This window comes from Aegilops tauschii, chromosome 7 (genome assembly GCF_002575655.3).
Source record: "Aegilops tauschii subsp. strangulata cultivar AL8/78 chromosome 7, Aet v6.0, whole genome shotgun sequence".
Taxonomy (NCBI): domain Eukaryota; kingdom Viridiplantae; phylum Streptophyta; class Magnoliopsida; order Poales; family Poaceae; genus Aegilops; species Aegilops tauschii.
The window spans coordinates 3,105,634-3,132,852 of NC_053041.3; the positions used below are offsets into that span (position 1 = coordinate 3,105,634).

Here is a 27,219-nt window from a genome sequence, read left to right on the forward strand (position 1 = left end):
GGATGATTCTGCCGGCGGGAGGCTGCCGTCCACCCCGGCTTCATCGTTCTATCTCAGGATGCAAAGCTCGGGGTCATGGCGGCTTGATTTGTAAGTGCTCTCTACCCAGCTAGGGTTTCTTTCTGATGCTCTCTGAATCGGACCGGCGAGGATGGAGCGGAGCGGCGTGTATTTCTTGCCCAAAAATGTAGGATAGCAGCACCTCCCTCCGTCGTCCTGTGTTGCTCCTGACCCCCGAGCAGCAGATCAAATTCATGGGAGGAGATTGGTGGATAATCACTGCTTTCTACTGAACATCTTCTAGCTTTATATTTTTACCTCTAAACCAGTTCTTTACCACCATGAGTTAGCGGCCAGGGGAGGAACCTATCTGAAGTATACCTAATGTGTAATCCCCATTTATATACCAAACGAAGTATCAGGAGTAAAATGCAACACTCTATTATTATTATTTTCTTGCTAAGATTAGCACGCATAAATTGAACACAAACATCATCAAGTTTTTTTTTTTTTTTGTGAAGAAAAGGGTACTTTCCTGATTAAATTTATTAAACCAATGGTTCAATGCAGAACCACCAGAAACAAAACATGGATAATAGGCATGTAACTTATGATACTGTTCATGCTAACATTCATATACTGACATGTGAAATAAATTATAAAAAAGGAAGCTGATCCTGTGATGGTGTGAAGGACGATGATTAAGTTTTGTGAAGTAGACACCAAACTCGAACGGGACCAAATATATGTCCAACAAGATACATGCTGGACTCTGTCGCAGGACAGCAGAAAGCCACCAAAGCCACCAAATCTCAAGGACAAACTTATCACAAGCACTTCATAATCTTCAGGAAACTAGTCCCCATATCCGTAGTTGTCGGGCACACCCACCACCTGAGAATCCACCATTAGCGCATCAGAAAACTGATAACACAATGTCCAAAGGCTCAACAACACAGCCTAGCTATCGAAGCAACAGAGGATACAGCTACTTAAAACGCCAACCTGATACTCGGAACACATCCCAGCACTGTCCCAAGCAGGATTAATCCAGCCGATGCACCAACCGCCCCTGTCGACTTGTGTGACGAAAGACACCAATTTTCACCAGCGACAACAACCTTGCGCGCAGGCGCTGTTTGTTTTTTAGGCCTTGTTTCTGCAAAGCAGTCCAAGCAATGACCAATTTGACAATTGAAACCCCATAGTAGCAGTAGGAAACATATGGTCGAAACTAAAAGAACTGCTCTAACAATCATCAAATTTCTAACATCTCCAGTGAACTTCACAAGTACAACTACATAAATCATAAAAAGGAACAGGAACAACCTGAATATCTCTAGTCACTGTCAGACTTCTCCTTGTATCTCTAGTCACTGTCAGACTTCTCCTTGCTAAACACATATTTGAAAAGAATTTCCAATGGTATAATTTTTGTAGCATACATTTCATATATTATTGATCTTATCAATGGCCAGAGAGTAAATCTTGAAATACAAAATAGGCCCTATATATCTGGATAGAGGGAGTACATCACCAAGAGAAGAATTGGAAGATTTTAAAGCAAGTGCTATGTGTAAACTACCTGGGTGCCATCTTTCATATGCAGATCCTCTAAACATGCCACTCCTTCCATCTCCACTTTATAACTTTCCTTGCTCATGTGATCTATCAACTGAGTACTCAAACCATTTTCCGTAGCAAAATCTTTTGGGTCCTCAATGTTATCCAGATCTTTCCCATCATCATTATGTTGGCAACCACCAGGTGCCGGCGGCGGCGCCATCCGTGAGGGGGGCCACAGCCCGGAGACGCGTGCCGCCTCTCCGGACAAGCCACCACACCACCCCACATGTATGAGGGCCCGGTGCGACGCTCCGGTGGCATTGCTACCCCCAGGGCACCCGTCCCGCCTAACCCTGTAGCGTTAGACCACAAGATCTAGCCCTTTGACTTTACACGGACGGGCTTGGAACTCTCCCCCGGTTGTGTTAGGTCAGCCCATAGGAACACTTTGGAGCAACATCCGGGCCAAACCCACAGCAAGATCCCCTCCGTGTAGACCCGACGCGTCTGTTTCACCCCTCCAGGTGCCGGCGGCGGCGCCGTCCGTGAGGGGGGCCACACCCCGGAGACGCGTGCCGCATCTTCGGACATGCCACCACACCACCCTACATGTATGAGGGCCCGGTGCGACGCTCCGGTAGCATTGCTACCCCAGGGCCCCCGTCCCGCCTAACCCTGTAGCGTTAGACCACGAGATCTAGCCCTTTGACTTTACACGGACGGGCTTTGACCAGTGGAACTCTCCCCCCGGTTGTGTTAGGTCAGCCCATAGGAACACTTTGGAGCAACATCCGGGCCATACCCACAGCAAGATCCCCTCCGTGGAGACCCTACGCGTCTGTTTCACCTCTCCAGGTGCCGGCGGCGGCGCCGTCCGTGAGGGGGGCACACCCCGGAGACACGTGTCGCCTCTTCGGACATGGCACCACACCACCCTGCATGTATATATGAGGGCCCGGTGCGACGCTCCGGTGGCATTGCTATCCCCCCAGGGCCCCCGTCCCGCCTAACCATGTAGCGTTAGACCACGAGATCTAGTTCTTTGACTTTACACGGAGGTGCTTTGACGAGTGGAACTCTCCACCCGGTTGTGTTAGGTCAGCCATAGGAACACTTTGGAGCAACATCCGGGCCAGACCCACAGCAAGATCCCCTCCGTGTAGACCCGACGCGTCCGTTTCCCCCCTCCAGGTGCCGGCGGCGCCGCCGTCCGTGAGGGGGGGCACACCCCGGAGATGCGCGCCGCCTCTTTGGACATGGCACCACACCACCCCGCATTTATGAGTGCCCGGTGCGACGCTCCGGTGGTATTGCTATCCCCCCCGGGCCCCCGTCCCGCCTCTTCAAACATGGCACCACACCGCCCCGCATGTATGAGGGCCCGGTTAGACGGGACGGTGTACCTAGGGGGGGGGTAGCAATGCCGCTAGGGTGTTGCTTTGGGCCCTCCTACGGTTGTGGAAGCGTGGTGGCTGGCGCAGGCACCCGGCACGCAGCTCCGGGGTGTGCCCCCCCTCACCGGCGTCGCTGTGGGGCACGGCGGCAGCAACGTCCGTGGGGGGGGGGCAATCGATATACCATCGGGGTATGTTTTTTTTGTTAGATAAGGCACATTTATGTTGTGAAAAAAAACAGGAAAAAGTAAATAATATAAATAAAAAATAAAAAAATAAAAAATAGAGGTATGCCGACGGCAAGGCCGTCGGCATACCTGCGCACACGGCCACGGATCGATGACGTGGCAAAGGGCGGGGATCGATGACGTGGCAACATCCATGGGCCAGGCCGTCGGCATAGATTTGCCCCCCCTCCCCCACGGACCGGCGAGCGACGCGGATCGATGACGTGGCGGGCGACGCGGATCGATGACGTGGGGGCTATGCCGACGGCCGCCGTTAGCCCGTCGGCGTAGACTGACACCGTCAAAAGGCCGTTTTTCCGCCCGGGTAGCCGGGCCCACGTTCTATGCCGACGGGCTTATCTATGCCGACGACCGCCGTAGGCATATTTCTCGCGACGCCGACGGCTACGCCGACGGCTTTTCTATGCCGACGGCTTGGGCTGGGCCGTCGGGATAGGCCAATCTATGCCGACGGTGGCCGTCGGCATAGGTTCGGCCGTCGGCATCGCCTGTTATTCTGGTAGTGTAAGTTGTACTGCACAATAAAAAATGTAACATGTGTGCGTGAAGAGGGAGTATATATAACTCAACACAACGACACCAATAATTAACTGAAGTATAAGTAAGCGAAATAAGATGTACATGACTTAATTACCAGACTCTCCAGTAGAGATGACATCGGCTGGCGTCGTCATTGATAACATCATATCAGTAGGTGGTGCTACTAGGCTCTCAGAATTAAACGCATGCTCACTTTCCACATCAATCTTTTTGGTTGTATCAGTACTTGTGGCCATAGGACTAGTTTCCATTGCAGACTCAGTTCCCATAAGGTCCTGGGCATCAACCATCTCAGAAGTAACAACTTGTACTGCACATAAAAAATGGCACATACATGCATGAAGAGAGAGTATGTACAAATCAACACAACGAAGGAATTAACCAAAGTACGTAGTAATTAAGCTAAATAAGAGGCACGTCACTTATTATTAGTTATTACCAGACTCTTGAGTAGACATAGTGGTGGGCTGCGTTGTAACCAATAATGCGGTGTCAGTAGGTGGTGCCCCAGAGCTCTCAGAATTCTCTACAGGCTCACTTCCCACAACCTTCGCGTCGACAGGTGTCGCTTCAGCGCTAATTTCCGGAACAGCCTCAGTTACCATCGGTTTGAAATGGTCATCAACCATTTGTTTCGTGACAAACAAGAGCTTGGGGTGCCTGGAGTGGTTCTTTGTTGCTCCTTTCCTCTCCTGTTTTGTTCCTTCGCTGACTCAATCATGAAGGGTGACCTCCATAAGACGTGGCAGGGACTGGATCATCGTGCTGCTAAAGCCATTAAGATCCTTGCATAGCAGCTGGAGGAACTCGAGGTCCAGCAGAGCCCCCTCTTCGATTACTAGCCCAGTAATGACTTCCACCACTATGCATAGGCGTTTCAGGCTTCCGAGTGCATCCTCTTCGATGACGAGATTGTCCAGTCGAGTTGCATTCAGCTTGAGGTACTTCAGGCCGCTCACACTGTTCAGGGCCTCAAGAATGCCACTGCTCAGCTGAAGATGAGAGAATGAAAGACAAAGCTTAGTGAGACCACCTATCTTGGTGACAAAGAGAGGTAGGCTGGATATGTTGTTCCCTTGCAGCTTGAGCGAGCTAAGATAGCAGGATGAAGCATTTTCCAGGTCGAAATTCAGGAACTCTTGAGACCATGCGTCATTCATATTCAGTGAGAGTGAACGAGCTTTATTCTCATTGGTGCCTCTCTCGATGAACTCCTTGATGGCCTCTGAGAGATGACTTAAGTAGTTGCTGGCATCGGTGGTAGACTCACACCATATTTTCACCTTTGTCAGTTTTTTCATTTCACCCATCAGCTGTGCAAATCCTTGGCTCTTGTCGTCCACAACAAATCCTGCTACAGTTTGCAGTTTACTGTTCTCTTCCTCTTGCAACCAAGCCTGTAGCTTACGCATTTTCCGGCCTCCTACACCTTGTGGGAGCTTGAACTTTCCAAACAGATGAAGTAAACTTTGTAGTTGCATGACACGTGTGGGGAGAATATCTATATTCGTTCCTCTTACATCCAGTGTCTCCAAAAGTTGAAGCTTCTTGACCTCTTTGTAATTTTAGAACCGCCCCGGAGGCTTAGGTACCTGAGTAGCACCAGATTAATGCATATCCCCTTGAGATGCTTGTCCTCCATGTGTTCATGGCACTCTTCCAAATCCAAAAGTCTCATCAGTTTATACTTGGAAAAATTCAAGACGGATTTGTGCGCTTTGCCGAAGATTGTCAGAGAACGAAGAAAGGGTATATCATTTGGATTAATTCTGGAGCTTGCAGCACTTCAATTATGCAGAGAGAGCCAGCGGACTTTACTGGGTGGGGGGACATCATCGTACAACAAGGTAACAAAATTCTCACACATGGACTTGTGCAGGAGGAACTCGAGCATTATGCCGTGAGTTTGGCATGCCTTCACCTCTGCTCTGCTGCTGCCGCTGGCATCAATAGGCTGGATGATGCTCCAGTCGACCAGCTCATTAAAATTGGCAACAGCGACCTCCCGGGCACTGCGTTTATGCTCTGCTGTGATGAAACCTTCAGCAGACCATCGCCTTATCAGGCTTCCTCTCCTGATTGGGCGGCCACTTGGGTAGATATCTGGAGGTTCGGTCACATCTGCTGTTGTGGAGACTGAGATTGCAAAAATTTCCTCGGTCCTAACTCCTTGGAAGTGGGAGGCCGTTCCCCATGGCAATGATGCATTCCTGGTTGCTTTCCCATCTATGGAGGTTCTAGAAAGAGTTGCTGCTTTTGAGTTCAAAGTCAAGTCTCATGATGTGGTAATTGCTATCAGTGAATGGAAATCAGAATCAGATGTCAGACCATCTTATAATCCGCTAAAGCCAGTTTGGGTACATGTAACTGGTGTTCCACCGCCACTTTGTCACTTTCTTGGTTTGTGGGCAGTGGGATCCGTCATCGGTGCTACTCAGGATGTTGACTTGGTATGCTTGCGCCGTCGTGGCATTGTGCGCATCCAGGTGGCGGTTCTGAATTTAAACATGTTTAAAAAAAGAAGATGGTGCAGGTCTTGCCTCGGTCTCGGCTGGGGTTTATGTCAAGCTTAATGGGTACAATCTTCGGTTCGTGCTTGAGGAGGACGATTTCATACCCGAAGATGATTTCATCCCTCGCATTTGGGAGCATGATGATGACGGTCCAGACCACGGGGCTAACCGAGATGATGTTTTGCCTGATCAAGATGCGAACAAAAATGGGAAAAATTCTGAAAGGGGTGCTGCTCAGTCCAATACGTCATCTGCTGGGACCATTCCAATGGAGACTGATAATCGCTTTGTGAACGCATCGGACGCTCCTTCGCAGACTGATGCAGGAGCTGACCTCGATGTGGACACCACCGTGGCGGCTGGTACTGGAGTTGACCAACAGGGAGATACTACATCCATTACAGGAAATGAAGCACTCTTGCCGCTTGATGCGGCTGCACACCCAGGTGTGGCTGCATGTGTGCATGCGCACAGTGGCCTGCATGCAGTGCTGCCGGCCATGGTTGAGGGCGCACCGTCAGTAGTGCAGCCAGCCGGTGTTGCATCTTCTGCGCTCGTGCAGCCGGTTGTGGGTACGGGCGCACCGCCAGCAGGGCATGTTGACGATCCTGCTCCGGTCCGCGCGCAAGGTTCCAAGATGTCACCCGTGGATGCTTCTTCAACTCCTGCTCCGGTTGCCGTGGTTCCTCTCAGTCCATTAGCGGATTGTCCGAGTGGCTCGGCCCCGGCACCCGTGGCGATCATGCCGGTGGGACCTGCGGCACGTCCCTCTTCACCGACCTTAGGGACAGATCGGAGCCCGCCGATTTTGCAGCAACCAACACCAACGGCTCGACCGAAGACACCGATGGGTACTATGTCTGGAGGGCTGGCTTCGCCGCTTCGGCGTAGTAACCGTCACGCCGTCTCCGCGGATGGTTCCTCTTCGACAGATGAACATTTACTAGCTAAGGCAATGCGACGACAAGCCTCGAGGAATTTGGACTCCACGCCAGGTACCTCACCCGCTAAATCTTTTCTTTCATTTTCGGATACTCGTATTTCCTGTAGCCTTAAAAATGTTGGTATATCCATGGGAAAGAATGGTAATGAAATTAATCTTTCGGTTGAAGCACTTAAACATATGGAGATTGACCGTTTAAAGGTTTCTCCAAAGTGTAATAGTGCCCTACCTAACCCCGAAACCGAGGATGAGGATGAAGCGGATGCCAAATATGATGGTCTGCTTGTCTCCCACTTGGTTGGTGAGGTTACCGAGGTTGGTTTGGATGACGCAAGACCTGGGTCCATGTTTTGTGACTTCACAGCGTCTTCGCGAAAATCTAAATCGCATTCCTCTAAAAAGAAACAAAAACAGCCCAAGAAGGCGAAATGTTCAACACCGACCCGAGTTTCCACATGAGAGGAATGTTTTGGAATAGCAGAGGTCTCTCAGACTTGGCTAAACATAAACACGTCGGTGATTGTGTGCGCGAACATGGGTTGGATTTTGTGGCAATTCCGGAGGCTGGTAAATGTGACTTCCGCCTGCATGTCCTTGATCACCTACCAGGTGGTTTCGACTACACGTGGCATAGTCTGCCAGCTCGTGGAAGGTCTGGAGGAATCCTTCTTGGGATACAGACCACCATCATGGACTTGTTGGCTTTTTCGACTGGTGAATTTCATATGAAATTTCACTTACGAAACAGAGCTGGTAATTTTACATGGAGCCTGGTCGCAGTCTATGGGGCTGCCCAAGATGAGCATAAATCGGCCTTCCTTCGTGAATTGGTGAACCTGGCTAAGGATAACCCATATCCAATGCTTATTGGAGGGGACTTTAATATCCTTAGGTACCAGCAAGAGAAAAATAATGACCGCTTCGACACTCATTGGCCTTTCATATTCAATGCTGTGATAGACAGTTTGAATCTTCGGAAGGCCAGTATGTCGGGGCGGCAGTTCACCTGGGCTAATAATCGATCTGTGCCGACATACGAGAAACTCCATAGGGTACTCATGGACACCGAATGGGAACTAAAATTTTCTCTGGTAACCGTGCGAGCCCTAAAGCGTATTGAGGCGTTATCGGATCATGCACCCATAATTCTGGATTCTAACTCTACGAAGCCAAACATCCGTCGCCCTTTCAAATTTGAATTGGGATGGCTGCATCAGGATGGATTTGTAGACATAATCAAGAATGTTTGGGAGAAGCCCGTTGTTGGTCGTACGCCTATTCAGAGATGGAACTTTAAAATAAGGGCCATGAGGAAACACCTCACTGGATGGGCGAAACACATCAACGGGATATATAAAAAAGAACAACAAAGACTCTCTACCATTATTGATGACCTCGACAAAATTGTAGAGACGCGCACCTTATCTCAATAAGAGATTGAGCTGAAAAATCAATCTAACGAGAAGGTTGCACGTCTTTTGCAAGAAGAGGAGATCAGATACTACCAGAGATCCAAAGCTGACTTCATCTTGATGGGTGATAGTAATACAAAATACTTCCAATTGATCGCCAATGGGCGGCATAGGAAAAAATGTATACAGTCTCCAACAAGATGAGGGGCGGATCGAAGGACAGGAGGAGCTCAAGAAGTATATCACCAAATACTACAAATCTCTATTTGGAGCGTCAGTTGAAGGGAACTTCACCCTTGACGAGACCCGAACGGATGATATTCCACAAGTCACGGCAGAAGAAAATGATATCCTAACGGCACCATTCTCGGAAGAGGCGGTGAGAGCGGCGGTGTTCCAAATGGAACATAACAAAGCTCCAGGGCCAGATGGTTTCCCCGCAGAATTCTATCAGAATTTTTGGGATATCATCAAGACCAACCTTTTGGATTTGTTCAATTGTCTTCATGCCGACCGACTAGACCTATTTAGACTTAATTTTGGCGAGATTGTCTTGTTGCCCAAGATTAAGGAGGCCGAACGGATCCAACAGTTCAGACCCATATGCCTCCTTAATGTTAGCTTCAAGATTTTCACCAAAGTGGCCACAAATAGGTTAAACTCGGTAGCTGATCATGTTGTTCGGCCATCTCAAACGGCGTTCATGCAAGGAAGGAATATACTCGATGGCGTAGTAATTTTGCATGAGACCGTTCACGAGATGCACCGGAAAAACATGAGTGGAGTAGTATTCAAAATTGACTTTGAAAAAGCCTATGACAAGGTCAAATGGTCTTTCCTCCAACAAGCCCTAAGAATGAAAGGTTTCTCCGATAAATGGCGTAAGTGGATCCAAAATTTTGTAACTGGAGGTAGTGTGGCCATCGAAGTCAATGATGATGTAGGCCATTACTTTCAGACAAAAAAAGGACTACGACAGGGTGACTCCATGTCTCCAATGTTATTTAACATTGTTGCTGACATGTTGGCTATTCTGATTGAGCGTGCTAAGCAGGACGGCCAGATAGAAGGAGTAGTGCCACATTTTGTGGATGGTGGCCTCTCTATTCTGCAATACGCCGATGACACAATTCTTTTTATGGAACATGACCTAGACAAGGCTCGAAACCTAAAACTCTTGCTCTCAGCGTTTGAGCAAATGTCGGGTCTCAAAATTAATTTCCATAAAAGTGAACTTTTCTGCTTTGGAGAAGCCGTTGAGGCGGCTGCCGATTATGCTGACCTCTTTGGTTGCGCACATGGCCAATTCCCGATTAAATATTTGGGAATACCGATCCACTATCGGCGTCTCACCATTGCAGAGTGGAAGCATGTAGAGGAGCGTCTAGAGAAACGATTGAGCAGTTGGAAAGGCAAGCTGCTCTCAGTTGGAGGACGGCTGGTTTTGATTAACTCCGTTCTCACAAATATGGTTCTCTATATGCTTTCTTTCTTCCAACTCCCAAAAGGGGTCCTGCAAAGATTGGATTATTTTAGATCCAGTTTTTTTTGGCAAGGAGATGGAGAAAAGAAAAAATATCGGTTGGCCAAATGGAGCATGGTTTGTAGGCCAAAAGACCAAGGCGGCCTTGGAATTTATGACCTACAGGTCAAGAATGAGGCCTTGCTCAGTAAATGGTTGTTCAAACTTCTTACTGAGGATGGTGTTTGGCAAACCATGTTGCGCAACAAGTATCTAGACCAAAAGGCGGTGTCCCAGGCATATTGGAAACCTGGTGACTCGCACTTCTGGGCTGGCCTAATGGCGGCAAAGAAACATCTCTTTCGCTTTGGGTCTTTCGCGATAAAAGACGGGTCGGAGATTCGATTCTGGGAAGACATCTGGCTAGGCAATGCCAGTCTCAGAGAACAATATCCAGCCTTATATAACATTGCTCGCGATAAGAACAACACTATTGCACACGTGCTCAGTTCATCCCCGCCAAACATTTCATTTAGGCGGGATTTGATTGGCCCCAGACTTCTGTCATGGCATAATCTTTTGTCCCGGTTGGATTCGATTAACCTGACACAAGGTCGGGATGTGTTTCGCTGGAACCTTACTACATCAGGGTCTTTTACAGTAGACTCTATGTACCGTGCGCTCACACATTCTGAGGTACCAGTGAGTAATAACAAGAAAATTTGGAAGTCCAAGATTTCATTAAAAGTGAAAATTTTCATGTGGTATCTTCGTAGGGGAGTTGTGTTGACCAAAGACAACCTCGCACGACGCAACTGGCCAGGGAGTAAGAAGTGTTGTTTTTGTACTCATGACGAGACAATCAAACACCTCTTTTTCCAATGCAAGTTTGCACGTTCTACGTGGTCAATCATCCAAATAGCGTCAAATTTATATCCGCCCACAAGTGTTGCCAATATATTTGGTCACTGGTTGGACGGTATTCCAAATAGGTTTAAAGCGCTTATAAGGGTGGGAGCGTACGCCTTAATTTGGTCGCTCTGGCTATGTAGAAACGATTTGGTTTTTAATGGAAAAAATGCTTCTCCTCTGTAGGTTATTTTCCGTTGACGCAATCGCTTCATACGTGGTCTATGCTACAATGATCGGAGCACCAATTGCTGTTCAAGGCGGTGTGTACGCGGTTGAAGCAGGTGGCTACGGAGGTTTTTTCCAAACATGGATGGCAGCATAACCTCCGGATCGATCCACCACCACCTTCGACATAGGCATAGTGTCGGTCTATAGGACTTTACTATTGCCGATATGTCGGTTTATATTTCATGTTTTTTGTCAGACTTTTAGATTTGGCTGTGTGCATCTCAGTTATGCAGAGGCCGGGTGTTACTCATAATATTTTGTATCCCCTTGATGCTACATTTTGAGATAATAAAATCGCCCTTTATCGAAAAAATATATATAACAAGCATGTCTTGATATGTTGCTTACTTAGGCCGGTGTAGCTACGGATGAGCACACCATTCATACTTGCTAACTTCTTATTGTTCTCTAACCGTGCTGCGGTAACAAGAGCAAGGGGCAGACCATCGCATCTCTTTATTACTTCTGAACTCAGCTTCGTATCACCGACTGTTGGTGGATACACCAAGGAAGCTTCCTCACAGAACAGTTTTCTTGAATGATCGTCGGCAAGAGTTCTCATTACATACACATGACCATCACGACTGCAGCTTTTGATTGCTATGGTCTGCCTGGCGGTCGTGACGAGCACTCTACTGTCGACCCCAGGAACCACAGGGAATGCATCTTCTATATCGATCCAAAAATCTTCCCGCATGTCATCAATTACAATGAAGAACCTGTAAGTGATAGAAACGAGTTAGAATCTTCAGGCAAAGAACCTGTAAGTGATAGAAACGAGTTAGAATTTTCAGGCAAAGCAACTATCGGATAGCACAAGGAAACCGAAGTAATATTGCAAAAAAAATATCCTTCTTTAGAGCACTCAAGTTTGTTCTTTTATCAAGTACGCAAAAAATCTCCTTTGTGCCTAAAAACAAAAGATATACTAATATGTGCAAATTTAGATTCTTCTAATTTTATTTTTTACTTTCATGTTGTTTAACATTCGCCATGTGTTACGAACCAGCATACGCGCCCAACTGATTGGTATTTCTCTGTTCACAGGATACAGAGTTGAAGAGACAGAGAGTAGAATTCAGAGAAGAAAGAGGGCAGCAGATCCGGAGTTTCAGGGGAAGAGGAGAAGAGCAGAGTTACAGGTCACAAGATTTTCCAATGGCAAAAAACAACCCGACAGCAAACAACTGCCGCTTAAGGACCGGGACAGCTGTTGACTACACAGCCAACAGTCAGATCAAGCAGTCCACTCTGGGCCACTGAATCATGCTGCTCGGCGGCACTCTTGCTTAGAGCGTCTGAGTTCTTCAGCTCGTTCTCCTGTACTCTGCTCGAGCAGTTTTGCCGCCCTCCTTGTACGCTCCCTATGACTCGTCTTCCTAAAACGTTTTGTAGAGTTTGTGTCTAAAGTTTGTACAAGTTGTGTACTTGGTTACTGTTGAACTTCCAGCCATACATTGTATGGATAGATGTACCACTACCAGAATAACTGCAGCTGCCGACGGCCTAATGCCGTCGGCATAGATAGAGGTATCCCGACGGCCTAGGTCAAGCCGTAAGCCAAAATAAGCCGTCGTCATATATCTATCTATGCCGACAGGGCCGTCGGCATAGCTAGGCTGTCGGCATCGCTAACTATATGCCTACGGCGGCCGGCGGCATATCTGTGGGCCCGACTACCTGGGCGGCGACCGCCGTTTGACGGCATAAAGCCTACGCCGACAGAGCTAACGGTGGCCGTCAGCATAGCTTTGTCGACGTCATCGATCCGCGTGCTCTGCCAGGTCATCGATCCGAGCCACTCGCAGGTCCCTGGGGTGGCGTGCCGTCGGCATAGGCCTGGCCCATGGCCTCTGCCACGTCATCAATTCGCGGCCTACGCCACGTCATCGATCCAGGGCTCTACCGACCCGTGGCCGTAGGTATGCCGATGGCTTTGCTGTCGGCATAGATTTCTACTAATTTTTTAATATTTTATTTCTACTAATAGGTGTTGCGGTGGGCCCTCCTACGCTTGTGGAAGCGTGGTGGCGGGCGCAAGCACCCGACACGCGGCTCCGTAGTGTGCCCCCCTCACGGGCGTCAGTGTCGCCGTGTCACGGAGGGGGGAAACGGCCACGTCGGCCGACACGGAGGGAATCTTGGGGTGTGTTGGGCCGGGACCGTGTTCGGGGGTGTAGCTATGGGCTGTGCTATGACAACCCGGTGAAAAGGCCCACCGGTCAAACCCCGTCTAGCGAAAGTCAAAGGGCTAGATCCGGCGGTCATCCGTCAGGGTTATACGGTACGGGGTACCTGGGGGGTAGCAATGCCGCCAGGTGTTGCGGTGGGCCCTCCTACGCTTGTGGAAGCGTGGTGACAGTTGCAAGCACCCAGCACGCGGCTCTGGGGTGTGCCCCCCCTCACGGGCTTCGCTGCCGCCGTGTCACAGAGGGGGGAAACAGCCACATCGGGCCGACACGGAGGGAATCTTGGGGTGGGTTGGGCCGGGACCGTGTTCGGGGGTGTAGCTATGGGATGGGCTATGACAACCCAGTGAAAAGGTCCACCGGTCAAACCCCGTCCGGCGAAAGTCATAGGGCTAGATCCGGCGGTCGTCTGTGTCAGGGTTAGTCGGAAGCGAAGATGGAGCATAGCCAAACTATCTTGTTAGTATACTTGAAGTATTATTGTTTTTATGTCAATATTAAACTTTTGTTTTAAATCATACGGATCTGAACATTCATGCCATAATAAAGAAAATTACATGGATAGATATGTTAGGTAGCATTCCACATCAAAAAATTTGTTTTTATCATTTACCTACTCGAGGATGAGCATGAATTAAGCTTGGGGATGCTTGATACGTCTCCAACGTATCTATAATTTTTTATTGTTCCATGCTATTATATTATCTGTTTGGGATGTTTTATTTGCATTAATATGCTATTTTATATTATTTTTGGGACTAACCTATTAACCTAGAGCCCAGTGTCAGTTCCTGTTTTTTCCTTGTTTTAGAGTTTCGTAGAAAAGGGATATCAAACGGAGTCCAAACATAATGAAACTTTCGCGATGATTTTTCTTGGACCAGAAGACATCCAGAGGACTTGTAGTACACGTCAGGGAAGCCACAAGGCAGCCACAAGGACGGAGGGCGCGCCCACCACCCTTGTGGGCCCCTCGTGACTCCACCGACCTAGTTCCTTCGCCTATATATTCTCATATATCCCAAAACCTTCGGGGAGGGCAACAAAACCACTTTTCCACTGCCGCAACCTTCTGTACCCGTGAGGTCCCATATAGGGGCCTTTTCAGGCATCCTGCCAGAGGGGGATTTGATCACGGAGGGCTTCTACATGCATCAACACCATTGACTCTCCGATGAAGCGTGAGTAGTTTACCACAGACCTACGGGTCCATAGCTAGTAGCTAGATGGCTTCTTCTCTCTCTTTAATTCTCAATACCATGTTCTCCTCGATGTTCTTGGAGATCTATTCGATGTAATACCTTTTTGTGGTGTGTTTGCCGAGATCCAATGAATTGTGGATTTATGATCAACTTATCTATGAATATTATTTGAATCTCCTCTGAATTCTTATATGCATGATTTAATATGTTTGCAAGTCTCTGTTGGAAATATGCCCTAGAGGCAATAATAAAATGGTTATTATTATATTTCCTTGTTCATGCTATAATTGTGTTATCCAGAAATCGTAATACATGTGTGAATACATAGACCACAACATGTCCCTAGTGAGCCTCTAGTTGACTAGCTCGTTGATCAACAGATAGTCATGGTTTCCTGACTATGGACATTGGATGTCATTGATAACGGGATCACATCATTAGGAGAATGATGTGATGGACAAGACCCAATCCTAAGCATAGCGCAAAGATCGTGTAGTTCGTTTGCTAGAGCTTTTCCAATGTCAAGTATCTTTTCCTTAGACCATGAGATCGTGTAACTCCCGGATGCCGTAGGAGTGCTTTGGGTGTACCAAACGTCACAACGTAACTGGATGACTATAAAGGTACACTACAGGTATCTCTGAAAGTGTCTGTTGGGCTGACACGGATCGAGACTGGGATTTGTCACTCCGTATGACGGAGAGGTATCTCTGGGCCCACTCGGTAATGCATCATCATAATGAGCTCAATGTGACTAAGGAGTTAGCCACGGGATCATGCATTACAGTACGAGTAAAGAGACTTGCCGGTAACGAGATTGAACAAGGTATTGGGATACCGACGATCGAATCTCGGGCAAGTAACATACCGATTGACAAAGGGAATTGTATACGGGATTGATTGAATCCTCGACATCGTGGTTCATCCGATGAGATCATCGTGGAACATGTGGGAGCCAACATGGGTATCCAGATCCCGCTGTTGGTTATTGACCGGAGAGTCGTCTCGGTCATGTCTGCATGTCTCCCGAACCCGTAGGGTCTACACACTTAAGGTTCGGTGACGCTAGGGTTGTAGAGATATTAGTATGCGGTAACCCGAAAGTTGTTCGGAGTCCCGGATGAGATCCCGGACGTCACGAGGAGTTCCGGAATGGTTCGGAGGTAAAGAATTATATATATAGGAAGTCCAGTTTCGGCCACCGGGAAAGTTTCGGGGGTCACCGGTATTGTACCGGGACCACCGGAAGGGTCCCGGGGGTCCACCGGGTGGGGCCACCTATCCCGGAGGGCCCCATGGGCTGAAGTGGGGAGGGGAACCAGCCACTGGTGGGCTGGTGCGCCCCCCTTGGGCCTCCCCTGCGCCTAGGGTTGGAAACCCTGGGGGTGGGGGGCGCCCCACTTGGCTTGGGGGGCAAGCCACCCCCTTGGCCGCCGCCCCCCTGGAGATGGGATCTCCCAGGGCCGGCGCCCTCCCCCAGGGACCCTATATAAAGGGGGGGGAGGGAGGGCAGCAGGACCCTAGCCCCTGGCGCCTCCCTCTCCCTCCCGTGACACCTCTCCCTCTCGCTGAGCTTGGCGAAGCCCTGCCGAGATCCCCGCTACTTCCACCACCACGCCGTCGTGCTGCTGGATCTCCATCAACCTCTCCTTCCCCCTTGCTGGATCAAGAAGGAGGAGACGTCTTCCCAACCGTACGTGTGTTGAACACGGAGGTGCCGTCCGTTCGGCGCTCGGTCATCGGTGATTTGGATCACGACGAGTACGACTCCATCAACCCCGTTCACTTGAACGCTTCCGCTCGCGATCTACAAGGGTATGTAGATGCACTCCTCTCTCTCGTTGCTAGATGACTCCATAGATTGATCTTGGTGATGCGTAGAAAATTTTAAATTTCTGCTACGATCCCCAACAGTCTCTTCGAACTATCGATTTGGTTTGGCCAACTAGATTGGTTTTTCTTGCAATCGGAGAAGTGCTTAGCATTGGGTTCAATCTTGCGGTGCTCGATCCCAGTGACAGTAGGGGAACCGACACATATTGTATTGTTGCCATCGAGGATAACAAGATGGGTTTTTTTTATCATATTGCTTGAGTTTATCCCGCTACATCATGTCATCTTACTTAATGCGTTACTCTGTTCTTTATAAACTTAATACTCTAGATGCAGGCAGGAGTCGGTCGATGTGTGGAATAATAGTAGTAGATGCAGAATCGTTTCGGTCTACTTGACACGGACGTGATGCCTATATTCATGATCATTGCTTTAGATATCGTCATAACTTTGCGCTTTCTATCAATTGCTCGGCAGTAACTGAAGGAAATATGCCCTAGACGCAATAATAAAGTTGTTATTTATATTTCCTTATATCATGATAAACGTTTATTATTCATGCTAGAATTGTATTAACCGGAAACTTAGTACATGTGTGAATACATAGACAAACAGAGTGCCACTAGTATGCCTCTACTTGACTAGCTCGTTGAATCAAAGATGGTTAAGTTTCCTAGCCATAGACATGAGTTGTCATTTGATTAACGGGATCACATCATTAGAGAATGATGTGATTGACTTGACCCATTCGGTTAGCTTAGCACTTGCTCGTTTAGTATATTGCTATTGCTTTCTTCATGACTTATACATGTTCCTATGACTATGAGATTATGCAACTCCCGAATACCGGAGGAACACTTTGTGTGCTATCAAACGTCAGAACGTAACTGGGTGATTATAAAGATGCTCTACAGGTGTCTCGGATGGTTTCGGCGGCATCGTGGGATGAAGCGGCCCGGACCGACCTTACACGTACGCTTACGTGAGACAGGTTCCACCGACTGACATGCACTAGTTGCATAAGGTGGCTAGCGGGTGTCTGTCTCTCCCACTTTAGTCGGAACGGATTCGATGAAAAGGGTCCTTATGAAGGGTAAATAGAAATTGGCATATCACGTTGTGGTTTTACGTAGGTAAGACACGTTCTTGCTAGAAACCTATAGAAGCCACGTAAAAACATGCAACAACAATTAGAGGACGTCTAACTTGTTTTTGCAGCATATGCCTTGTGATGTGATATGGCCAAAAGGATGTGATGAATGAAATATATGTGATGTATGAGATTGATCATGTTCTTGTAATAGGAATCACGACTTGCATGTCGATGAGTATGACAACCGGCAGGAGCCATAGGAGTTTCCTTTATTTTTTGTATGACCTGCGTGTCATTGAATAACGCCATGTAAATTACTTTACTTTATTGCTAAACGCATTAGCCATAGAAGTAGAAGTAATCGTTGGCGTGACAACTTCATGAAGACACGATGATGGAGATCATGGTGTCATGCCGGTGACGAAGATGATCATGGCGCCCCGAAGATGGAGATCAAAAGGAGCAAAATGATATTGGCCATATCATGTCACTATTTGATTGCATGTGATGTTTATCATGTTTTACATCTTATTTGCTTAGAACGACGGTAGCTTAAATAAGATGATCCCTCGCAATAATTTCAAGAAAGTGTTCCCCCTAACTGTGCACCGTTGCGAAGGTTCGTTGTTTCGAAGCACCACGTGATGATCGGGTGTGATAGATTCTAACGTTCGAATACAACGGGTGTAAGCCAGATTTACACACGCAATACACTTAGGTTGACTTGACGAGCCTAGCATGTACAGACATGGCCTCGGAACACGGAAGACCGAAAGGTCGAGCATGAGTCGTATAGAAGATACGATCAACATGAAGATGTTCACCGATGTTGACTAGTCCGTCTCACGTGATGATCGGACACGGCCTGTTGACTCGGATCATGTTTCACTTAGATGACTGGAGGGATGTCTATCTGAGTGGGAGTTCATTGAATAATTTGATTAGATGAACTTAATTATCATGAACTTAGTCTAAAATCTTTACAATATGTCTTGTAGATCAAATGGCCCACGTTGCCCTCAACTTCAACGCATTCCTAGAGAAAACCAAGCTGAAAGATGATGGCAGCAACTATACGGACTGGGTCCGGAACCTGAGGATCATCCTCATAGCTGCCAAGAAAGATTATGTCCTAGAAGCACCGCTAGGTGATGCACCCATCCCAGAGAACCAAGACGTTATGAACGCTTGGCAGTCACGTGCTGATGATTACTCCCTCGTTCAGTGCGGCATGCTTTACAGCTTAGAACCGGGGCTCCAAAAGCGTTTTGAGAAACACGGAGCATATGAGATGTTCGAAGAGCTGAAAATGGTTTTCCAAGCTTATGCCCGGGTCGAGAGATATGAAGTCTCCGACAAGTTCTTCAGTTGTAAAATGGAGGAAAATAGTTCTGTCAGTGAGCACATACTCAAAATGTCTGGGTTACACAACCGCTTGTCTCAGCTGGGAGTTAATCTCCCGGATGACGCGGTCATTGACAGAATCCTTCAGTCGCTTCCACCGAGCTACAAGAGCTTTGTGATGAACTTCAATATGCAGGGGATGGAAAAGACCATTCCTGAGGTATATTCAATGCTGAAATCAGCAGAGGTGGAGATCAAAAAGGAACATCAAGTGTTGATGGTGAATAAAACCACTAAGTTCAAGAAAGGCAAGGGTAAGAAAAACTTCAAGAAAGACGGCAAGGGAGTTGCCGCGCCCGGTAAGCCAGTTGCCGGGAAGAAGCCAAGGAATGGACCCAAGCCTGAGACTGAGTGCTTTTATTGCAAGGGAAGTGGTCACTGGAAGCGGAACTGCCCCAAATACTTAGCGGACAAGAAGGCCGGCAACACCAAAGGTATATGTGATATACATGTAATTGATGTGTACCTTACCAGTACTCGTAGTAGCTCCTGGGTATTTGATACCGGTGCGGTTGCTCATATTTGTAACTCAAAACAGGAGCTGCGGAATAAGCGGAGGCTGGCGAAGGACGAGGTGACGATGCGCGTCGGGAATGGTTCCAAGGTCGATGTGATCGCCGTCGGCACGCTACCTCTACATTTACCTACGGGATTAGTTTTAAACCTCAATAATTATTATTTAGTGCCAGCTTTGAGCATGAACATTGTATCTGGATCTCGTTTAATGCGAGATGGCTACTCATTTAAATCCGAGAATAATGGTTGTTCTATTTATATGAGAGATATGTTTTATGGTCATGCCCCGCTGGTCAATAGTTTATTCTTAATGAATCTCGAACGTGATGTTACACATATTCATAGTGTGAATACCAAAAGATGTAAATTTGATAATGATAGTCCCACATACTTGTGGCATTGCCGCCTTGGTCACATTGGTGTCAAGCGCATGAAGAAGCTCCATGCTGATGGACTTTTAGAGTCTCTCGATTATGAATCATTTGACACATGCGAACCATGCCTCATGGGCAAGATGACCAAGACTCCGTTCTCCGAAACAATGGAACGAGCAACCAACTTATTGGAAATCATACATACTGATGTGTGCGGTCCAATGAGTGTTGAGGCTCGCGGTGGCTATCGTTATGTTCTCACTCTCACTGATGACTTGAGTAGATATGGGTATGTCTACCTAATGAAACACAAGTCTGAGACCTTTGAAAAGTTCAAGGAATTTCAGAGTGAGGTTGAGAATCAACGTGACAGAAAAATAAAGTTCTTACGATCAGATCGTGGAGGGGAATATTTGAGTCATGAATTTGGCACACACTTAAGGAAATGTGGAATAGTTTCACAACTCACGCCACCTGGAACACCTCAGCGAAATGGTGTGTCCGAACGTCGTAATCGCACTCTATTGGATATTGTGCGATCTATGATGTCTCTTACCGATCTACTGCTCTCATTTTGGGGCTATGCTTTAGAGACTGCCGCATTCACTTTAAATAGGGCTCCGTCGAAATCCGTTGAGACGACACCGTATGAATTATGGTTTGGGAAGAAACCTAAGCTGTCGTTTCTAAAAGTTTGGGGATGCGATGCTTATGTCAAGAAACTTCAACCTGAAAAGCTCGAACCCAAATCGGAAAAATGCGTCTTCATAGGATACCCTAAGGAAACTATTGGGTATACCTTCTATCTCAGATCCGAAGGCAAGATCTTCGTTGCCAAGAACGGGTCCTTTCTGGAGAAAGAGTTTCTCTCGAAAGAAATAAGTGGGAGGAAAGTGGAACTTGATGAGGTGATAGTCACCCCTTCCGAACCGGAAAGTAGCGCAGCGCGGGAAGATGTTCCTATAGTGCCTACACCGACTGGGGAGGAAGTTAATGATGATGATCATGAAGCTTCGGATCAAGTTACTGCTGAACTTCGTAGGTCCACAAGGACACGTTCCGCACCAGAGTGGTACAGCAACCCTGTCCTGGAAATCATGTTGTTAGACAACGGTGAACCTTCGAACTATGAAGAAGCAATGGCGGGCCCAGATTCTGACAAATGGCTAGAAGCCATGAAATCCGAGATAGGATCCATGTATGAAAACGAAGTATGGACTTTGACTGACTTGCCCGATGATCGGCGAGCCATAGAAAATAAATGGATCTTTAAGAAGAAGACAGACGCGGATGGTAATGTGACTATCTATAAGGCTCGACTTGTCGCTAAGGGTTATCGACAAGTTCAAGGGGTTGACTACGATGAGACTTTCTCACCCGTAGCGAAGCTGAAGTCCGTCCGAATCATGTTAGCAATTGCCGCATTCTATGATTATGAGATATGGCAAATGGACGTCAAAACGGCGTTCCTTAACGGCTTCATTAAGGAAGAATTGTATATGATGCAGCCGGAAGGTTTTGTCGATCCTAAGAATGCTGACAAAGTATGCAAGCTCCAGCGCTCAATCTATGGGCTGGTGCAAGCATCTCGGAGTTGGAACATTCTCTTTGATGAGATTATCAAAGCGTTTGGGTTTGCACAGACTTATGGAGAAGCCTGTGTTTACAAGAAAGTGAGTGGGAGCTCTGTAGCATTTCTCATTTTATATGTGGATGACATACTATTGATGGGAAATGATATAGAATTCTTGGAAAGTATAAAGGCCTATTTGAATAAGTGTTTTTCAATGAAGGACCTTGGAGAAGCTGCTTATATATTAGGCATCAAGATCTATAGAGATAGATCAAGACGCCTCATTGGTCTTTCACAGAGTACGTACCTTGACAAGATATTGAAGAAGTTCAATATGGATCAGTCCAAGAAGGGGTTCTTGCCTGTATTGCAAGGTGTGCAATTGAGCACGGCTCAATGCCCGACCACGGCAGAAGATAGAGCAAAGATCAGTGTCATCCCCTATGCGTCGGCCATAGGGTCTATTATGTATGCCATGCTGTGTACCAGACCTGATGTAAACCTTGCCGTGAGTTTGGTAGGAAGGTACCAAAGTAATCCCGGCATGGAACACTGGACAGCGGTCAAGAATATCCTAAGTACCTGAAAAGGACTAAGGATATGTTTCTCGTGTATGGAGGTGACGAAGATCTCGTCGTAAAGGGTTACGTCGATGCTAGTTTCGACACAGATCTGGATGACTCTAAGTCACAAACCGGATACGTGTATATTTTGAATGGAGGGGCAGTAAGCTGGTGCAGTTGCAAGCAAAGCGTCGTGGCGGGATCTACATGTGAAGCGGAGTACATGGCGGCCTCAGAGGCAGCACAAGAAGCAATCTGGATAAAGGAGTTCATTACCGACCTAGGGGTGATTCCCAATGCGTCGGACCCGATGACTCTCTTTTGTGACAACACTGGAGCTATTGCCCTTACCAAGGAGCCCAGGTTTCACAGGAAGACCAGGCATATCAAGCGTCGCTTCAACTCCATTCGTGAAAATGTTCAAAATGGAGACATAGATATTTGTAAAGTACATACGGACCTGAATGTAGCAGATCCGTTGACTAAACCTCTCCCTAGAGCAAAACATGATCAACACCAGAACTCTATGGGTGTTCGATTCATCACAATGTAACTAGATTATTGACTCTAGTGCAAGTGGGAGACTGTTGGAAATATGCCCTATAGGCAATAATAAAATGGTTATTATTATATTTCCTTGATCATGATAATTGTCTATTGTTCATGCTATAATTGTGTTATCCGGAAATCGTAATACATGTGTGAATACATAGACCACAACATGTCCCTAGTGAGCCTCTAGTTGACTAGCTCGTTGATCAACAGATAGTCATGGTTTCCTGACTATGGACATTGGATGTCATTGATAACGGGATCACATCATTAGGAGAATGATGTGATGGACAAGACCCAATCCTAAGCATAGCGCAAAGATCGTGTAGTTCGTTTGCTAGAGCTTTTCCAATGTCAAGTATCTTTTCCTTAGACCATGAGATCGTGTAACTCCCGGATGCCGTAGGAGTGCTTTGGGTGTACCAAACGTCACAACGTAACTGGATGACTATAAAGGTACACTACAGGTATCTCTGAAAGTGTCTGTTGGGCTGACACGGATCGAGACTGGGATTTGTCACTCCGTATGACGGAGAGGTATCTCTGGGCCCACTCGGTAATGCATCATCATAATGAGCTCAATGTGACTAAGGAGTTAGCCACGGGATCATGCATTACAGTACGAGTAAAGAGACTTGCCGGTAACGAGATTGAACAAGGTATTGGGATACCGACGATCGAATCTCGGGCAAGTAACATACCGATTGACAAAGGGAATTGTATACGGGATTGATTGAATCCTCGACATCGTGGTTCATCCGATGAGATCATCGTGGAACATGTGGGAGCCAACATGGGTATCCAGATCCCGCTGTTGGTTATTGACCGGAGAGTCGTCTCGGTCATGTCTGCATGTCTCCCGAACCCGTAGGGTCTACACACTTAAGGTTCGGTGACGCTAGGGTTGTAGAGATATTAGTATGCGGTAACCCGAAAGTTGTTCGGAGTCCCGGATGAGATCCCGGACGTCACGAGGAGTTCCGGAATGGTTCGGAGGTAAAGAATTATATATATAGGAAGTCCAGTTTCGGCCACCGGGAAAGTTTCGGGGGTCACCGGTATTGTACCGGGACCACCGGAAGGGTCCCGGGGGTCCACCGGGTGGGGCCACCTATCCCGGAGGGCCCCATGGGCTGAAGTGGGGAGGGGAACCAGCCACTGGTGGGCTGGTGCGCCCCCCTTGGGCCTCCCCTGCGCCTAGGGTTGGAAACCCTGGGGGTGGGGGGCGCCCCACTTGGCTTGGGGGGCAAGCCACCCCCTTGGCCGCCGCCCCCCTGGAGATGGGATCTCCCAGGGCCGGCGCCCTCCCCCAGGGACCCTATATAAAGGGGGGGAGGGAGGGCAGCAGGACCCTAGCCCCTGGCGCCTCCCTCTCCCTCCCGTGACACCTCTCCCTCTCGCTGAGCTTGGCGAAGCCCTGCCGAGATCCCCGCTACTTCCACCACCACGCCGTCGTGCTGCTGGATCTCCATCAACCTCTCCTTCCCCCTTGCTGGATCAAGAAGGAGGAGACGTCTTCCCAACCGTACGTGTGTTGAACACGGAGGTGCCGTCCGTTCGGCGCTCGGTCATCGGTGATTTGGATCACGACGAGTACGACTCCATCAACCCCGTTCACTTGAACGCTTCCGCTCGCGATCTACAAGGGTATGTAGATGCACTCCTCTCTCTCGTTGCTAGATGACTCCATAGATTGATCTTGGTGATGCGTAGAAAATTTTAAATTTCTGCTACGATCCCCAACAGTCTCTTCGAACTATCGATTTGGTTTGGCCAACTAGATTGGTTTTTCTTGCAATCGGAGAAGTGCTTAGCATTGGGTTCAATCTTGCGGTGCTCGATCCCAGTGACAGTAGGGGAACCGACACATATTGTATTGTTGCCATCGAGGATAACAAGATGGGTTTTTTATCATATTGCTTGAGTTTATCCCGCTACATCATGTCATCTTACTTAATGCGTTACTCTGTTCTTTATAAACTTAATACTCTAGATGCAGGCAGGAGTCGGTCGATGTGTGGAATAATAGTAGTAGATGCAGAATCGTTTCGGTCTACTTGACACGGACGTGATGCCTATATTCATGATCATTGCTTTAGATATCGTCATAACTTTGCGCTTTCTATCAATTGCTCGGCAGTAACTGAAGGAAATATGCCCTAGACGCAATAATAAAGTTGTTATTTATATTTCCTTATATCATGATAAACGTTTATTATTCATGCTAGAATTGTATTAACCGGAAACTTAGTACATGTGTGAATACATAGACAAACAGAGTGCCACTAGTATGCCTCTACTTGACTAGCTCGTTGAATCAAAGATGGTTAAGTTTCCTAGCCATAGACATGAGTTGTCATTTGATTAACGGGATCACATCATTAGAGAATGATGTGATTGACTTGACCCATTCGGTTAGCTTAGCACTTGCTCGTTTAGTATATTGCTATTGCTTTCTTCATGACTTATACATGTTCCTATGACTATGAGATTATGCAACTCCCGAATACCGGAGGAACACTTTGTGTGCTATCAAACGTCAGAACGTAACTGGGTGATTATAAAGATGCTCTACAGGTGTCTCGGATGGTGTTTGTTGAGTTGGCATAGATCGAGATTAGGATTTGTCACTCCGATTGTCGGAGAGGTATCTCTGGGCCCTCTCGGTAATGCACATCACTATAAGCCTTGCAAGCAATGTAACTAATGAGTTAGTTACGGGATAATGCATTACAGAACGAGTAAAGAGACTTGCCGGCAACGAGATTGAACTAGATATAGTGATACCGACGATCGAATCTCGGGCAAGTAACATACCGATGACAAAGGAAACAACGTATGTTGTTCTGCGGTTCGACCGATAAAGATCTTCGTAGAATATGTAGGAGCCAATATGGGCATCCAGGTTCCGCTATTGGTTATTTACCAAAGAGGTGTCTCGGTCATGTCTACATAGTTCTCGAACCCGTAGGGTGCGCACGCTGAACGTTTGTTGACGATATAGTATTATATGAGTTATGTAAGTTGGGGACCGAATGTTGTTCGGAGTCCCGGATGTGATCACGGACATGACGAGGAGCTCCGGAATGGTCCAGCGGTAAGGATTGATATATGGGATAATAGTGTTTGGTCTCCGGAAGGGGTTCCGGATGTTTCCCGAAATGTTTGGGTACGAGAACACTTTATTTGGGCCAAAGGGGAAAGCGCACGAGGCTTTTGGAAAGTGCGAAAGGAAGTTTTGCAGAGACCAGAGGCTAGATGCCAGGAACCTTGGCGTCTAGGGGGAAGACGTCGGGAACCCTGGCGTCTAGCCCTGGAGTCCGTGTAGGACTCTTGCCTTTCAGGCAAAACCGACTTTGAGGAGGCTTTTACTCCAAGTTTCGACCCCAGGGCTCAACATATAAATAGAGGGGCAGGGCTAGCACCAAAGACACATCAAGAAACACCAAGCCATGTGCCGGCAACCCCGTCCCCTCTAGTTTATCCTCCGTCATAGTTTTCGTAGTGCTTAGGCGAAGCCCTACAGAGATTGTTCTTCACCAACACCGTCACCACGCCGTCGTGCTGCCGGAACTCATCTACTATTCGCCCCTCTTGCTGGATCAAGAAGGCGAGGACGTCATCGAGCAGAACGTGTGCTGAATGTGGATGTGCCGTACGTTCGGTACTTGATCGGGACGGATCGTGAAGGTGTACGACTACATCAACCGCGTTGATAAACGCTTCCGCTTACGGTCTACGAGGGTACGTAGACAACACTCTCCCCTCTCGTTATGCATCACCATGATCTTGCGTGTGCGTAGGAATTTTTTCGAAATTACTACGTTCCCCAACAGTAATTTGTTCACCCACCGTAATATTTTCTATCTTGAGAGAAGCCTCTAGTGAAACCTATAGCCCCCGGGTCTATTTTCCATCATATAAGTTTCCGATCTACAATCTTAGTTTTCTATTTACTTCCTTTGCAATCTTATACTTTCCGTTCCATAAACCAAAAATACGAAAATTATTACTTTATCGTTTGTCCATCTCTATCATATCTCACTTTGCAAATAACCGTGAAGGGATTGACAACCCCTTTATCGCGTTGGGTGCAAGTTGGTGTTTGTCTGTGCAGGTATTTGTTGACTTGTGCGTTATCTCCTACTGGATTGATACCTTGGTTCTCAAAACTGAGGGAAATACTTACTCTACTTTGTTGCATCACCTTTTCCTCTTCAAGGGAAAAACCAACGCAATCTCAAGAAGTAGCATCAGGGTTGGAGCGACACCTTGCAGCTTCTCCATGGCCCACCCCCTTCCTTCAACTACCTGCACACAACCACGCGAACAGACACACACACACACGCGCGCGCATCAGATCCAGGGAAGAAGAAGAAGAAGAGCCAGAAGAAGAAGATGCTACTTTTGGAGGGGATCCCGTGCTGCTGCACCTCTGCCTAATTTGGGCTAGGGTTTCAGGTGGAGAAGGGGGGAGCTCCTGCCCGCGGCGGACCTCTGGTGGTTGCCGCAGCCCGGCCATAGTAGCGTGAAAGGAGGCTCCTCCAAACGACCGGTGAGAAGACGAGTTGGGAGGGAGGCACGGGTGAGGGCGCCGACGTCCCTGTCGCCGTCGTTTGGGGGCGGAGGAGGCATCGACGACGGGATTGGGAGGAGCAGCGGCGTGAGAGAGATTGGATGGGGCGTGGGAGGGAGAGCCCGA

General features: G+C 47.7%; 1 pseudogene; it reads right to left on the bottom strand.

Moving 5' to 3' along the window:
• Positions 1-509: 509 nt before the first annotated feature.
• On the bottom strand, positions 510-27,152 carry LOC109787194 (disease resistance protein RGA4-like; annotated as a pseudogene).
• Positions 27,153-27,219: the final 67 nt, after the last annotated feature.